The 13531-nt window shown below is 31.1% G+C and overlaps 1 protein-coding gene and 2 non-coding genes across 7 annotated transcripts in view; 2 read left to right on the forward strand and 1 right to left on the reverse strand.

Moving 5' to 3' along the window:
- The window catches only part of LOC132200474 (uncharacterized), a 230440-nt gene that overhangs the window by 104327 nt on the left and 112582 nt on the right, over positions 1-13531 (forward strand). The gene's annotated exons all lie outside the window — the stretch shown is intronic.
- On the forward strand, positions 2114-2186 carry Trnaa-agc (transfer RNA alanine (anticodon AGC)). The gene has a single exon. It is a non-coding gene; the product is annotated as a tRNA-Ala (tRNA).
- Positions 3572-3644, reverse strand: Trnaa-agc (transfer RNA alanine (anticodon AGC)). Its single transcript has one exon. It is a non-coding gene; the product is annotated as a tRNA-Ala (tRNA).

Consider the following 13531-nt stretch of genomic DNA (forward strand, 5'->3'; position numbering starts at 1 on the left):
GATAAAATTTTATCATTTTCTTTGCACGTAAAATTTAGTAAAATCTGTCTTATCTTAAAAAAAAAATTGATGCAACTATCATATTAAAGCGAAAATCAAAGTGTAGAATATTCAATAATACAGCTCTCAAGTTGAACATATTAATATGCTTTTGACTTTCTATCTTTTCAATTTGAATTCAATTTTTGAAGCATATCTCATAAAAAATTTCAAAGGTATTCTTACTTGTGCAATTCTGCTCAAACAGAAAAATAGATTAAATAATTTCCAACTCTTGAAAAAGTGGGTGAATTATTATTTTTATATTGCATAATATTGAAGTTTCTCATCTAATGAATTTTATCATCTCCTCGTGTTATTTTCGCTTGGTTAAATGAGCACCAAAGCAACCACGCGTTCAAGTCTCCGGCATTGTGTTGCATGCGGCGCTTTTACACCCACTCGCTATCGGAAGCGCAAATGTGTAGGCGTGTTCTAAAAAATTTTGTCACGTGACACCAAAGATGCCATAATAAAATAGGCGTTTGTGTAAAATTACTGCTTTAATTAGTTTTCTTTAAACAGCTTACTAAAAATAGTTTGTTAATTAAATGAGCTAAAACAAATTAATTAATTTTCTTGAAATAATTTGTATAATAAATTAATGTCATTAAAATAAAAATGACGAGAAGATAAAGCTGATGACAATAAAAATCTCTTATTTATTAATCCAGTTTCAAATTCTGTATATTGGTTTTTTATGTTAAAATGCAATGTTCACAACTAAAAAGCTTGAACAATACAATAAGTCAAAAATTGTAAAAAAAGTCAACATCGAGTTTGTATAACTCTAGGGCACACAATACATAATAACTAATTAATTATAATGATGTTAAAAATCTGTATAAATTTCCAATCTTCTGCATTGTTTCTCTAATGCATTAATTCAATAGTGATTGTGTAACTAAATATTTTGTTTGTAATATTTCTTTTAGATTTTTTTATAGTCAATTGCAAACGAGTAAGCTACCCTGCGTGGTGCAATAAAATTTAATACTACGTCGTATATGAAATAAATATATAGTTTGAATTTGCATAAATTAGTTCAAATTCTTACTAACTTTGTAAGGGACACTGTTTTTTGATGGAAATTATTTCCAACAATTCACCCTGTAACGCTCTGAATTAATAGTAAGCTACGAAGCTACATTAATACCTTTTTTCCATTCATTGTTAATAATTTATGGTTATGTAAAATAATTAATAACAAAATCACATCATTACGCTGTTGGAGAACTTAAAGGAATAGAGAGCAAGAAAAAGCAAACTCCAGATTTGAAGAAAAAAAATTGTTAGATTTATTTTAAACAAATAAAAGACAAAAGCTACAATTTTTTATTTAAATTCGCTAGCAATAAGTAAGGCAGTTAGGCTTCTTGATTTTGAATTGTATTCAACGTAATATTATTTACACGCCTTGTGAATATTTATAGAAGTTTTTACGTCCAGCTTTTGTTAAACCAAGAAAAATATTCCTGACAATACATCCAGTTTTGCGTATATTTGCCTAAAATTCATATTTTTTTTTTTAATATTGTGTTGTCAATTATTGCGCTAGAGATTTATTATCTGAGATCAGAGTGCGAGTGAGACGCACGTTTGCTCAGAAAGAAAATTTGCCCCTGACACAATAAAAAACCTAATCAAAAATACAACCCCATCTGAAAATAAAGAACTTTTTAAAAGAATCACGCGCAGTGAGTTACATTTTAGGCTGTTTATTGTGGCTTGCAAGTGCAAATCGTGCGTGGGCATTGATTTTAGTGATTTTTGTTCTCTATCTACTGAGTAAAGTTTAAATGTTAACTTTTCAGGTCACGTGTTTGATGCTGTGCAAATATGAAATGTTAAAAAAATACATGATCTCAAATTAAAATAAAAGATCATTTAATTTTTCTACAATATGAAAAAGAGAGTTTGCATGCATAGCATGAGCCTGCTTCTCGCTCGCTTGTCTGGCCTGAGAAAACTTGGCTGCCGATTGTCCGTAGGCACCAAGAAACCTGTCCGCATTAAAGAACACTGGCCCAGATTATTTGAATCGCAGCAATTCACTTAGGTGCTCAATTTCATCGGGGGCGTAGCTCAGATGGTAGAGCGCTCGCTTAGCATGCGAGAGGTACCGGGATCGATACCCGGCGCCTCCAAAATTTCGTTTTTGAGACCAGGAAATGATTCTCAGATGCAAATAAAATATTTATGAATGTGAGCTCAAGTTTTTAGTACACGCCAATGCGTAGGTAAATTCTATTTTAACTAATTTTTGCATTTAAGTTCCTTTTAAACAAATGTTTTTAAAGGATTTTATATTCTGCATGCTTGACAAGATATGTCTAAAAATTCCAAAGCAGGTCGAATTTGTAATTTAATTTTTAAAAAGCTTGCTTATTGTCAGGCTACAAGTGGAAAACTGCATTAGTGTGATTTTTATAATCCCTCTTTCGAATTCAGTAATAAATTTCGTCAACTGCAGGGCCAAGCAGAGATTTAAGTAACTATATAAGAAATCACTGTGATTTTTAGCTGGCGGGCCTGATGAGCTAAATATTTTTACACAAGGTTCTTTTTTACTATAATGGACTAGAATATTATGTTTCTATGTAATAATATAGAGGTTCTTATAATTGACGTTGAATCTTTTTGCACTCTGTTTATGTTTTAGAATAAAATTTTTAAGAAAAAAATTGTTAATGTAATATTTTATATTTTTAGGTTCCAGGCCAAGACAAAGTCTTGTTCGACTGTGCCCTTTATTGGTAGCGCAGAAAGCACAGCCCAATTTGATCTTTATATACAATTTTTTTACAACTTATTAATGTGGTTTATTTGTCTAAATTATAATTGAATTATGATTTAATGCTCCTATTGATTGTATATCGTTATTTGATGATGAAGAGCAAAGATGAAAATTGACAGAAAAAAAATGAAGTTCATTTCATTCGTTTTGGATTGGTTGGGGAAATTGAGCTTTTCATATATTTGTTAAGTTTGAATGATTTGACTGCATTATTGTGCATTTAAATTAATTTATTTATTTTAACCATTTTATTTATTTTTCTTTTTTTATCATATCTAACTTTGTAATGAAAAAATTAAATCCTCTCAAACTACATTATATTTCACTTCCAACATTTCTGTTGCTTTCAATGTGAAAAATTTGTAACTATTTTAGAAAATGTACACCTATAACGTTATAATTTTATTGTTTGTTATGAAACCATATTCTGATGTAACAGCAAAATTAAAACAACAAAAAAGTGTCATATATACTATCTTTGTGGGCTGAACTTTAATTGTTTATTTTTTATTAAAATTCATAACTAAAATTTGATTCCATAATTGAATTTTCTGTTTTAAGTTTTAAAGATGCCATCAAAATTTATGTGATTTTTTTTAAATCCGCCTTGATGATATGGGAAAAAAGAACTCCCTGTTGCATTTAATTGTAAAATAGCACACAGCTTGAGTATGTGCCGCAAAACCCTCGCACGCAACATTTTGGGACGTTCTGTGGATGCAAAAAGGGTAAATTTGGAGGCGCCGGGTATCGATCCCGGTACCTCTCGCATGCTAAGCGAGCGCTCTACCATCTGAGCTACGCCCCCGATGGAATTGAGCATCTAAGTGAAATGCTGCGATTCGAATAATCTGGGCCAGTGTTCTTTAATGCGGACAGGTTTCTTGGTGCCCACGGAGAAAACGGCAGTCCGACCGCGAGTGAGGCCGAGCGAGCGCGGGTCACTCCGCCCAGGCCGCGGGCACTCGCCGCGCGACACACACTCGGACGTTCGCCAAGAGCGCGCGGCGCATTCCTTTGCTTGCAATATTATGAAAGACGAGTATTTTGTAAAAAATAATGACAGCACTAAAAGCTCATTTGTAGAAATTAGAAATAAAACTAAATCAGCGTGAAAACAAAACAGCAAAAGTGAAAAATGTAATTAACTCTTAACTTATTTTAAAATTTTACTTTTCAAAAAATTATTTTTCAGAGGAAATTTGTAATTTTCTTTAGGTATTAAAGCGCAATTCAAAGCACGCCACAAAATATTGATTTGAATGATACCGTTTAATCTAAAATATATTCCTTCTCGCGCGCACTTATATGTAGACTTATGTTTTTACTTTATAAAATAAAATAAATTACAAAATCTGATTTGCTTATAAGTTTTTTTGTGTACAGTTGTACTAAATTGAGCATATCCATAAAAATTTGGAAAGGCTCTAATAACGAAAAGTGTAATGACTCCAGTGGTTACAAATTAATTAAATCATAAATGAATGCAAGATCTTGGTAAATTAAAATTATTGAAATTTATCTATTAACATAAGTTTATTAGAATAAAAGCTTCCTAAAATAGATTATTTACTTTATTTATAATTTCTACAAATTTTTTTTATTTTGCACGCCACACCAATTATCAAAATTAAGGATAAAATTCAAAAATGATCAAGTGACATTTTTGCAACGTGTTCCAAGAAAATGATATGGACCAAAAATTGAAAAACAGCTTTACAGCATAATTTTCTTTGGCGTCTGAAAATCTCTGAGCACAAAAATAACTTATAATTATTGAGCCTCTACTTGGACCAGAATTGGCAGAATTATGATACAATTGAAAATATGAAAAAGGATTTTACTAATGGATTAAAATTTACGGGACTTCTGCTTACTATAATAATTTGTTCTTTAACAAGTTCTTAAAAAACCTCACGTAGAGACGCGCGACTATGTCGGATCATTTTTGAAAAAGAAATACTGCGGTCTTATTATTTGTTTAATTTCTTTAAAATTCATTAATGTGGTGTTTTAAAAGGTAATTTTGAAACGAAAAATTAGAATTAAATCTAATGCGTTAAAATAAAAGCCGAAAATAAAATTATTTTTTGTAATAAATCATTTACGTTAAACATTTATGCGCTAATTGCAGTATTTTTTCAATGAAATTTAATTCTCTAGAGGTGCTGCTGTTAATTACTTCAGTTTTTCTCCTCGTTGTGACTTCATTTGTGAGGAATAAACAGCAATAATTCAATGAATCTAATTCCTATTTGTATAATCAATCAATATATATTATTAATTTACCATCTCAAAAAACAACAATCTTTTGTAAATACAATTTAATTGAAATTCTCCATTATTTTCCTGTAGCCTCAGAAGCTAATTATGAGTTTGCAATTTTTAAAATGTTTTTGCCTCCGGGAATTAATGTAAACTTTAATAGGAGAAATATGAAACTAAAAATTGACGCACTATCACAAACCTTTGTGAAATCTAAAAAACTTTAATTTCAATTTTATCATATATTAGTGTTCCCAAAATAAAAATGATATTGGGTGGTGCCATCTGCATCACTAATAAAGGGCACAGGCCGACAAGACTTTGTCTTGACCTGACACGAAAAAGAATAAATAAATAAAAATAATAAGAATTATTAGACTCTTCGGATCCTGACAGGTTAAAATTATACTATTTTGAATAATGAAAAGAGGGAAACTATTGAACGTTTGTGAGAAAGAAATAAAATTAGACAACACAGCCCTAGATCGCAATGAAATATTTTAGAAATTTTGGAAATATTGGCTGTGTTTGTAAGGCTAAGAATATAGAAAATTATTCTTTGCCTTATTAAAATTCAATTCTATTTGTTGATAAACTACAAAACACATCGCAGACTCAAGAAAGATTCCTTATAAATAATATGGGACCTGTTGTAATTGATATTGTGTGTTTAATGAATTTCGAAATTCATTTAACTGGGTTTAATGACTTTCGAAAGTCATTTACCCTAGATTTATTGCTTTAGAAAGTCATTTAACTGGCTTTAATGATTTTCGAAATTAATTTAACTGGGTTTAAACTTGTGAAAGTCATTTACCCGGGTATAATGAAAGACAATTCATGCAATGAATATATTCTTAAATACAAAAGTTTCATATTTAGTTGCGTAAATGTTATTCGTCGTCAAAAGAATGTGTCTGTAGATTAATTTGGATTGCAACTTAAAGGAATAATTGAATCTGATAAAAATAAATTTTTAAATGATTTAGAATCATGAATATAAAGATGGTCTTTCCGCTTATTTTTTTTTATCAAACGCATTATTAATTTATTTTCATTTAACAAACAATAAATTGATATTGAGGAGCTTGTGAAACGCTTGGAACAATTTATTTAAATGGTTGCCTGTTCAAAAGCAGACATTTAAAAATTAAACAGCAAACAAATATATGCTTATTAATTTTAAAACTACTAAAAAACTGGAAGTTTCAAAATTTGATAAATAACAATGATCTAACTCGTCTTGATTCATTTAGTAGTTATGCTTGTCATTCTCGTAACTCTCGTAACCGTGATACTTTCACAATATTTTCAAAAAAAATTTACACACCCAAGCATCAAGAAACGACGCATCCAATTTACGCTTTCAAATATTTTGCTGACAAATAAATCTTATGTATCTCGCGTTATGAATAAAAAGAAAATTCCTGTATGTATTAGAAGCAAATATTCACAAATTTAAAGTATCTTGTCAATTTTCATGTGTTTAATTATGGTAATAATTGAGACGAGATTAAATATTTCTCAAAAAAATAAATGGAATTTCGTAATTGTATTTTTCAATTAATATTGAAAATGTAACATTCAATATAAAAAAGATTTGGAAATGACAAGTCTTTGGCAAGCAGCCACAATAATAAGCACAAAAATGTTTAAAGTTTATAATCTTGCAGGCTAAAATGCACATGTTATAATAAAATGTTATTCACCTCTGATATTTTCATTATTATTTATTTGCAAAAAAAGTATTCTCTTGTCGTGGACTAAGCTCTTTTGATGCTCACAATGAGCGAAAGTCACGTTCTCTGGCATTTGTCAGCGGCACGTTTGCAAGTTGGCTGCACACATTCGCACGCACAGAGAGCCAAAGCCGCGTCTGGGCGGCGGAAACAAAAGTAGAGAGAGAGAAACACTCGATCGCAGTGCAAAGTGGGTACTCAAAGGGCTGCGTACGAAATGTAATTGCGTAATTGCAGATGCATGGCTTTGGAATGATATAAAGGTGAGTTGGTGGTTTTGACGTGACCTGCCAGGTTCTTATGATAAGGGGCTTAAATGTTAATTATTATTTCGCGTTTGATGTGCGGAGGAAAAAGCGCGAGCGTGGCCATCATGCCACACGTGCTCCGACGCAAAACTCCACCCCCGTGCGGCTCCACCCTTTGCTTCTTTTTTTTCTCTCGTAATGTGAATGCGAAAAGCGCAGGGTGCGGGGGAGGCTCGGCAATGGCAGATAGGCAGCCCGCCTCTCACGGCCGCGCGCACCGAAAACAAAAAGCCGCCGCCGCCGGACCAGCAGGATCAATACGAAAAAGAGCAGCGGCTGGAGGATTCAATAATCAACCCGAATATACATATACGTGCATACATAGAGTATAAATGTGACTTGCTTGGTGTCACACAGAGGGAATGAAAAAAATTCTGCATGTAGCCGGCGAGAGGGCGGTCGGGCGGGAGCGCGCGAGAGAGAGAGAGAGCTAATCATTATTATGGGACCCTCGTGATAAAAACCCGGCCGATGTCGTTTGGTCAGCAGAAAAAATATTAAAATAAATTCCTGCACTAATGGTGGCGCCTGCAGATAGATACGCTGCTTTTTTTCGTGCTGCGTGTGCGAGTTTTTTTCCGGCAGCGGCCATTTATCGAAGAAACCAACCCTTCCCGTCTGTGTATATATTTTTCCCCAAAATTCCGACTGCTGCTTTTATATTTTTTCACGCTCGTCTTGTTTCCTACACGACTCGTTTTTTATTTTGTTTTTACCGATCTGCTCTCGCTATGCAGATAAAACAGTTTTCCTCCGCGCGGCTCGTCATTGGCCCTCTCGGCGGCGCAAAACTGGTTGCCGCCGCACTCTGCAAAAATAACAAAAAACCTTTCGAAAACGTCTCAGAAAAATAAATAAAAGGTTGAAGAGGATTTTCGAGCTCGCTCTCTGTGTTCGCAGCGTGCAAATGCCTTCGGGTATATTCTCGTTGCTATCTCTCCCTCGATTCCACACACACAAAAGTACATTTTTCCCCGAGCCGTGTCCATTAGGAAGGAGATTTGTCTGCAAAATTGGATTCCGTTTTCTGCGCTGAAGCGAGGAAAAGTATTGAAAATAAATTTTAATTTGGTTTAAAAAATTTAGCATTATTTGGTAAATTTGAAATTTGCAGTATATTTGAAATTAATTTCAGAAACTTAACTTTTGCAGTAAAAATTTTCAAATACTATATGATCACATAAGTTGAAGTAATTTTTTAATGTTAATTAGAAATAGTGATATATTAAAATCATTTTGTGTGTCAGGAAATATAAATATAATTTCTGATAACAAACTTTAACTTAAGTTTTAAATTCCTTGTGTAAATTTATTTCCAAAAATTATTATCAACATATAAACAAAAGATATTTAATGAATGAACTGATCCTTATAATACATATTATATTATATAATAGACAACAATTATTATTTATTTTGTAATTGCTGCAGCATAAATCAGTTTTAGCCAAAAAGGTTGCTAGAATATGGAATCAAAATTCACATTATAACTCCATTTTTACAACATATTTTCATAGACACGAGTGACATATTCCTTGCATGTAATTAATTAATTAACTAAATAACAACATAATAAAATTTTCAATGGGCAGTGATTATGAAGATCTTATATGAAATCACCGTTATGTAATGAAGTTAAATTTTAATAGAATTCTGGAATCATGAGATATATCTGGTCAATCTTAAATCTTTTAAACATTCATATATGATATCACATTTGTTTATATGTAGCTAAAAAATTAAAAGAGATTGATAAAGCGAATAGTTAGTATGTTTACAGAAATGTTGAAATGGTCCACGTAGTGCTAATAAAGAGCGAGGAAAAACTCGCTGATCAGGCAGTGATGAGTGTTCGCCGCCCGATTGTGGAGAACCGCGTTTTTCCCTGCGTAGTGAAAAGTTTCATGGCGTGGATAAGAAATTTATTGAAATTAACCGTTCTCACATTAAAAATAGGACTAATATAAATATAGATAAACCGAGATAAACATTCAACAATAACTTTAAGGGAGCATGATTATTTGGTTCTTGGTTGGTGAACTCTTAAATGCACATTTTGTAATAGCACTCCAATGGCTATACAATTACTCAAGTGGCTCTTTGTAAATTGCAATAATCGATGAGAAAAGTTTCAGCCAAACTAAGGGTAAGCCGTCAAAATAAATTTAATTCATAAAATACAATAAATAAATTATGTAAAAAGAAAAGATTTACTAAAAAAAAATTATATAAAATAAAGGGTAAATTAAGGGGTGCATTCTGAACCACCATAAAAGGGCACAGCAGGCCTAACATGACTATGTCTTGGCCTGACTGACCCTTAAAAAAAACCCTGAATAATATTCACGATTTTATTAAAAAAATCTGCTAATTAGCATTTAATACGATTTCCCCTCTCAAATTTTACATTTAATCAGAGAGGATTAACAAATATCCTGTTTATTAATAACTTACTGAAGATATGTGCACAGCTATATACAAGTATAGATTCAATTTCTTGGGTGACCACGCGACGACGCTTGTTCAGTGCCAATCCCTCATCTATTAACAAATGTCAGGTTTATTCCTCATCCTTTGAAAAATTACACTAAAACTGAAAATAACCTGGACCACTATATTTAGCATCGGAAAATTTTCATAAAAATAAACGCGCGATTTGATAAGGAAATCTTTAGATACTTCAACATATTTTTTACTCAAGATATGGAGTAGCCTGAAAATGTACATTCCTTAGCAACATGAGCAAGATTTCCAATATTTTTAATTTCATGAATCGTAATGAACTCAATTTCAATTCAAATTTGATTTGAATTTGCCCCTATGTAATTCTACAATATCATCGATGTTGTCAAAAACGACAAGCGCCTGAGTCATGTGTAAAAAATATACTTTTTAAATGTTTTCCCTTCTTAGTGTTCCTTACAAATGTTGTATTTTTCAAAGTAACAAATTCAATTGTTATACGTCATACATTATTATTATATTTCCTTCAAAATTTGATGGTTAAAATATTAATATATCAAGATGATTATTATTAATTCTTGCATTGCAAAAGAGACGCCCATTTTATTTGTTTTTAAAACTATTAGGTACATATATCTGTTACAAAGAAGAAAGTAAACGTTTTGCAACATTGAGCTAATCTTATTATATATCACTTGAAGTATGAATATAATGAATAAAAAACAATATAGAATTTAATAAATTGAATCAAACTGGAGAGATAACAATTTCTATTCTTAATAATTTTATTTTAAAGTCCATAAAATACTTTAAATTGTTATTTATTTAATTCTCTAACGTAGTAAATGACGTGGAAATAAAAAATTAAAAGTAGTGGATATTAGTCTAAATAAAAGAATATAAAATTTTTAACTGCACATATTTGCGAGACCAATGCCTGTAGAACTTGAAGAAGTGGAATCACAGAATTAGATATCGGAATTATCAAATAATAAGATATGTGTATTATTTTTTCCCTTTTCAAATTTGAGTTTCGAGGATAACATTAATATTTTTTTTTTTTTATAATCTTATGTCATTATTCAAAGAAATATTTAAACACATGAAATAATTTTAAATATTTCAGGAGAAAAAAAGAGCATAGAGGACGACACAACAAAAATAGAAATCTGCGCATTTCAAAAAAGTGAACAAAATTGTAAATGCAGCTGAAAATTGAAAATCGTTTTGACAGAGCGAGTTTTGAAAGAAAATATACGCAGGATTGACGTGGCCACTCGCTTTTCTGTGAATGTATTTTTTTTTTAGTTATTCTTTTTGTTGCTGTAAAAACATGTTAGTTCTGTTATTTCAGGAATATAACACGCGGAAAAATATTTTCTCACAGCATTCGGGCGAATTTGTATAAAATCCAGTCAAACGGCGAGCGCACCTGGCCGCGCGCGCTTCCTCAAGAAAAGAGGAGAGAGCGAGTGAATTGATCGCCGATACCAGTCGTCGCTGCTTTTGCTTTTCTACAAATCGATCGCTTTTCTTTTTCAAGTTTGTGGGAATCCATCACGGACAACTTTCCGCCGATTTGAGTGGCAGCCAGAAAATGAGTAAAAATAAAATGAAAAAATTTCGTCTGATTTTTATATAAATAGTACGTTCAAGATAGGCAGATTTCAGTAAACGCGGAGATTTCCATGAGTGAACTTGTTGCTTACGTTAAATAATAGTAAATTGAGCACTGAGTGAAATTATTGTCCACATTTATGGCTGTACAACTAAAAGGAATACGCTCTTCAGGTACAATCTCTAAGAAATATTTATTTTATAATTATGCTGCTTACTTTACTTTTTAATTATGAGAATTCAATCAAGAATAATATAAATCATTATTGAGCAGCATAAAATTGTTGCTATCGACGAGACTATGAGTGTTTCTCTGCGGTACTATATAGAACATTTGAGGCCCCCAATATTTTGTAATATTCATCGTGAATTATAATAAGATTGCAGGAATTAACAAACCTCAATAATTGAACTGTTTAATGATTTCATTATAAATCAAACTTAACAAGCAGAACGCAAAAATTGTAGGCAATCATTCTACAGGTTAGTGCGCGTTTCATTGAAGTCTAAATATGAAAATAAAAAAAAAATATTGGTAAGTGGAACTTTAATTTTATGTGTTGAAATCAGGAAAACTTACAATTTACTTTGGTAATTAAATATATCTGTCATATAATTTTTTGTTTTATTTTCTCTGATTATACGATTTCAAAACCACATTGATGGAATAAAAAGTTCCACAGAGTTTTAAAGTTTTTGGTAAACATTTAATTTTGTAATTTCAGTTTAAATGAGCTGATACTGTGATTTACTTGAATTTAATCATGAATATTAAAATTAAACTTAAGTCGTTATCTACATAATGCATTTTATAACCTTGGATGCATGAAACGGTCAAAAATGATTCTTACATGAATCTAATTGTAAGACCATAATAATGAATGAAAAACTCTGTATAATGTTTCAAACTGTAGCTAAAAAGCATTCAAGTATAAAAATTTATTTACAAAGTAAAATACAATTTCGTGTGTAAAAAGTAACATCTATAACAAACTGAAAAATAATATTTTTTTTTTTTTGAACTTTGAAGAGAAGGAATAAAATGTATGGCCGATACACAATTTATTCGGTGTTTATTCCAACTTTGTCAGATATTCAGAATATTATTGATAATTTTTCCTTGCTCAATCATTTTAAAACTGATGAAAGCATTATGGTCCTTTTCGTAAAATGTTTAAAAAAAATATATATATAATATTTGTAATCTTTTGGCATGCAACTCACTTATATAATTTTTCACTTGCCTCTCTTTTACTCTTTTTAATTTGGTCTCTTTTTGAACTCCAAGCTTTGAGTAAATTAACTCTTTTGCTTGCTTTCATTTGTCACTTGAGCAAGCAAACGCTGGGCGCAGGAAATTCAAACACGTCGGTGCTTTGAAAAGCGGCTCTTCAAACACTCCTTCGCGTTTTCGTATTTGCTAATCGTGAATTGCGAATCAGGACAAACACTGCCACAAAGTTGCAAAGAGTTGCTTTTGAGCAAACGAGTTGACGCTATTTTTGAGCAGTTAATCATTCCCTTCAGAGAAGGATCACCAGCAGAAACTGGGAAGACGATAATTTTTCCGTAGATATGTTTTATCATCATTTTTCCCACACAAAAGCTATTCCATTGGAACATTACTTTGCAGTTTTCATTATTTCACAATTATTTATAAACATTTGAAATAGGAATTTTTGTTTCACTTATTTTATTATTAAAAAAAAAAAAAAAAAAATACAAAAAAGCAGTAGAGTCTGTTTTTAACTATGTCATAGCTCGACAAGTTTATGAATGCCAAAATTGTTTAGAAAAAACCCACGAATTTACACATTTTACATTTTACCTTTGTGATTAAATTACATTTTGACCTTTTTTGGCATTTTAAGACTTTTCATATTTAAATTCTGAAATAGAGACCAAAATTAGGAAATTGATGCAGTTCTAATTTTAAATTTATATTTTCCGTTCGATAGCCAAGAATGCACAGCAAAAAACAATAGAGAAAAAGCTGAAAATATACATTTTGAAAAAAGACAATGTATGAAAAAGCTGATCAGCTTCATTTTAGAAATATCTTGAAACTTTTTGAATTCCTCAAATTCTTTTTTGAAAGAAGTTAAGAAAACTGCCTAGATGTAAATCCACTTTGTTTCTCGAAAATAGCGCATTTTCGGTCGTTTTTTACGTAAACTGACGTAAACCTTTTCCTTATAGCTGCTCATTCGTTCAAATGTTTTGTGAGTGTAAGAACTTGGTTGTTACAATTAATTCAATTTAAATTAACTTCTTCTTAAAAAATAATAAGCTTCAGGTCTCAC

The sequence above is a fragment of the Neocloeon triangulifer genome, unplaced genomic scaffold (assembly GCF_031216515.1).
Source record: "Neocloeon triangulifer isolate White Clay Creek 2 clone unplaced genomic scaffold, ASM3121651v1 ptg000014l, whole genome shotgun sequence".
Lineage (NCBI taxonomy): Eukaryota > Metazoa > Arthropoda > Insecta > Ephemeroptera > Baetidae > Neocloeon > Neocloeon triangulifer.